We start from the raw sequence: 4,675 nt of genomic DNA on the forward strand, positions 1-4,675 counted from the left end.
ATAAGGATGTGTATATCCTGCCTTGTGAGTGCCATCCTCAGTATTAATTAGACAGTGAACTGGAAACGAGCTGTTTCAAATTTGATGTCAAATGTTCAGTGGAAGTTTCACTAGCCACACTACTAGCCACACTACTAGCCACACTACTAGCCACACTACTAGCCACACTACTAGCCACACTACTAGCCACACTACTAGCCACACTACTAGCAACACTACTAGCCACACTACTAGCCACACTACTAGCAACACTACTAGCCACACTACTAGCCACACTACTAGCCACACTACTAGCCACACTACTAGCCACACTACTAGCCACACTACTAGCCACACTACTCAGAGAGACATTTTAACCAAAACAAAATACATACATTTTTTTTTTTCTCCTGATTTGACATTTAGATTTAAATTTTAATAATTAATAATTTATGATGTTGGAATGGTTTTTAATAATTGTTTTGATAACTAGTGATATAATACAGTCCCTAATCTAATGTCACCGTGATTACAACCGTTGGATAGAGATGGATAAATTACGTAATGAGATTAATGAGGTACACACATCTCACACTTCAGATCTCAGAACCTGGGAACATTTTTTTCACATATCCCATCCGTCTTGTGCGACATGAACACGAATCGTGAATTAGCACTTTGTTCGAGTGCAAACGATCTTCACCATCGGCAGATTCTCTGTGACAAATCAAAGGGAAATAAGTTAGTTGTGTCATGCAACATCCCCCCCCCCCCCCCTCCACTTCCACTTCTAACGGATCTGGGCCGGCTCAGTTGAGAATAGAACACCTTGAAAGGAAAAGATCCAAAAGTTATTTCTCTGAGGAGGAAGTACAGAACAAAGACTCTATTATCAGGCCTGTCTTCATTCTGTGTAGCAGAAGCCCCATCTCATTCTCATTCCAACCGTGCTCTGGGATCCCTTGTCTCCGCTCCCAATCTTTATTCAAGATCCACCGCGTCTCCGCATCTTGTCTTGGCTTCCTGATGACTGAACTCTGATCTCGTCTCTCTCTCTCATCAGTGACCCGGAAACTGATAAGTGGCCGAAGAGTGTGTAGTAATTCTTTAGTAGACAAAAGAAAGACTGTCCTCCCTTCCTGCCTCCTTTTGGCGAGGAAGCACAAGTGTATCCTACCAGGAATCATTTTGATATCTGCAACACCCACTTTTAAATCAGCTGTTGAATTGTCTGAGGAGAAAAAACTGCAAACATTTTTAAATAATATTCTACTTATCTTGTTTTTTAAAAAATCTATAAAAATGTCTCGCTCAACTAATTTCATTTGTTTGAATCACTTTATGTATCTATTTTGGGATCCTCCCCTGTAAATGTAATTTGTTGACGTGCGAGTGGAGAAGAAGCTCTCTGTCACGTTCGTTAAAATAACTGGACCAAAGCGCAGCGTGATCTGGGTTCCACATCTTTTTATTAAAAAAGTGAAACTCACAGCAAAACAAAACAATAAATCTCAAACTAAACGTGGCACTAACAATAGTGCTAACAGGCAACTAACTATACATAGTCAAGATCCCACAAAGCACAAAGGGGAAATGGCTGCCTAAATATGATCCCCAATCGGAGACAACGATAAACAGCTGTCTCTGATTGGGGAACCATACCAGGCCAACATAGAAATAAAAAATCACCTAGATGACCCACCCTAGTCACACCCTGACCTAACCAACATAGAGAATAAAAAGCTCCTTATGGTCAAACAAGCAACATTTTCGTCCACGTTCCCTCTCCTCGTCGCCTCTCCTCGATTACCTTTGACCTTTTTCAAAAGGAGGCGAGAGGGGATGGAGGAAGGAAGAGAGAGGATGGAGGAGAGAGGATGGAGGAGAGAGGATGGAGGAGAGAGGATGGAGGAGGTGAGAAAATCTGTAGAATAGACCTCACCTCATCCCCCTGTAGAATAGGCCTAACCTCATCCCCCTGTAGAATAGGCCTCACCTCATCCCCCTGTAGAATAGGCCTCACCTCATCCCCCTGTAGAATAGGCCTCACCTCATCCCCCCTGTAGAATCGGCCTCACCTCATCCCCCCTGTAGAATCGGCCTCACCTCATCCCCTGTAGAATAGACCTCACCTCATCCCCCTGTAGAATAGGCCTACCCTCATCCCCCTGTAGAATCGACCTCACCTCATCCCCCTGTAGGATGGGCCTCACCTCACCCCCTTGTAGAATCGACCTCACCTCATCCCCCCCCCCCCTGTAGAATAGGCCTCCCCTCACCCCCCTGTAGAATAGACCTCACCTCATCCCCCTGTAGAATAGGCCTAACCTCATCCCCCTGTAGAATCGACCTCACCTCATCCCCCTGTAGGATGGGCCTCACCTCACCCCCTTGTAGAATCGACCTCACCTCATCCCCCCCCCCCCTGTAGAATAGGCCTCACCTCATCCCCCTGTAGAATAGACCTCACCTCATCACCCCTGTAGAATCGACCTCACCTCATCCTCCTGTAGAATCGACCTCACCTCATCCTCCTGTAGAATCGACCTCACCTCATCCCCCCTGCAGAATCGACCTCACCTAATCCTCCTGTAGAATCGACCTCACCTCATCCTCCTGCAGAATCGACCTCACCTCATCCCTCCTGTAGAATCGACCTCACCTCATCCCCCCTGTAGAATCGACCTCACCTCATCCCTCCTGTAGAATCGACCTCACCTCAGCCCTCCTGTAGAATCGACCTCACCTCATCCCCCCTGTAGAATCGACCTCACCTCATCCCTCCTGTAGAATCGACCTCACCTCATCCCCCCTGTAGAATCGACCTCACCTCATCCCCCCTGCAGAATCGACCTCACCTCATCCCCCCTGTAGAATCGACCTCACCTCATCCCCCCTGTAGAATCGACCTCACCTCATCCCCCTGCAGAATCGATCTCACCTCATCCCCCTGTAGAATCGACCTCACCTCGTCCCCCCTGCAGAATCGACCTCACCTCATCCCCCCTGTAGAATCGATCTCACCTCATCCCTCCTGTAGAATCGACCTCACCTCATCCCTCCTGTAGAATCGACCTCACCTCATCAACCCTGTAGAATCGACCTCACCTCATCCCTCCTGTAGAATCGACCTCACCTCATCCCCCCTGTAGAATCGACCTCACCTCATCCCCCCTGTAGAATCGACCTCACCTCATCCCCCTGCAGAATCGACCTCACCTCATCCCCCTGTAGAATCGACCTCACCTCATCCCCCCTGTAGAATCGACCTCACCTCATCCCCTGTAGAATCGACCTCACCTCATCCCCCCTGCAGAATCGACCTCACCTCATCCCCCTGTAGAATCGACCTCACCTCATCCCCCCTGCAGAATCGACCTCACCTCATCCCCCCTGTAGAATCGACCTCACCTCATCCCCCTGCAGAATCGACCTCACCTCATCCCCCTGTAGAATCGACCTCACCTCATCCCCCCTGTAGAATCGACCTCACCTCATCCCCTGTAGAATCGACCTCACCTCATCCCCCCTGCAGAATCGACCTCACCTCATCCCCCTGTTGAATCGACCTCACCTCATCCCCCCTGTAGAATCGACCTCACCTCATCCCCTGTAGAATCGACCTCACCTCATCCCCCCTGCAGAATCGACCTCACCTCATCCCCCCTGTAGAATCGACCTCACCTCATCCCCTGTAGAATCGACCTCACCTCATCCCCTGTAGAATCGACCTCACCTCATCCCCCCTGTAGAATCGACCTCACCTCATCCCCCCTGTTGAATCGACCTCACCTCATCCCCCCTGTAGAATCGACCTCACCTCATCACCCCTGTAGAAACAGTTCATGTTAAAAGGTGCAGTCCGGGATTCTTAAAAGCACTTACAAAATGTCTAACATATTGTACGAATTACAATTTCAAACATATGGTATGAATTTGCGAAACACTTTCTATTGTTATTTGCAGGATGTAACATATACTAGGAAGTGGATGAGGTAATACAATCATCTTCAGGGACTCACGTCAGCTTGTGAGCATTACTTTCAAAACTACTGCCTGAAATCATACAAAACCTTTTATAGTATCAATTTATTAACCGTAGCAGGAAGACAGGATTCATTCAAACTCTCTGCAATCACTCAAGACCACATGACCCACGCCAGACGGACAGATGGTGCCAATCTCATATTCCAGTAAGCAAATAGCCCATACTCTGCATTTAACACAAAATGGCCACTTTGCCATGAGTGAATAATGGCCCGGTGTCCTTCCATGATTTATTTGGAACTGATGGCTGTGTGTGCAGCCGGGAGACTAGAGCGAGGGAGGAGAGCGAGGGAGGAGTGCAAGGGAGGAGAGCGAGGGAAGGGGGAGAGTGAGGGAGGAGGCGAGGGAGGAGAGCGATGGAAGGGGGAGAGCGAGGGAAGGGGAAGAGCGAGGAAAGGGGGAGAGCAAGGGAGGGAGGAGGCGAGGGAGGAGAGCGAGGGAAGGGGGAGAGTGAGGGAAGGGGAAGAGCAAGGGAAGGGGGAGAGCAAGGGAGGGAGGAGAGCAAGGGAGGAGAGCGAGGGAGGAGTGCAAGGGAGGAGAGCGAGGGAAGGGGGAGAGTGAGGGAGGAGGCGAGGGAGGAGAGCGATGGAAGGGGGAGAGCGAGGGAAGGGGAAGAGCGAGGAAAGGGGGAGAGCAAGGGAGGGAGGAG

The sequence above is a fragment of the Oncorhynchus mykiss genome, chromosome 3 (assembly GCF_057628025.1).
Source record: "Oncorhynchus mykiss isolate SJ-2025 chromosome 3, ASM5762802v1, whole genome shotgun sequence".
Classification (NCBI taxonomy): domain Eukaryota; kingdom Metazoa; phylum Chordata; class Actinopteri; order Salmoniformes; family Salmonidae; genus Oncorhynchus; species Oncorhynchus mykiss.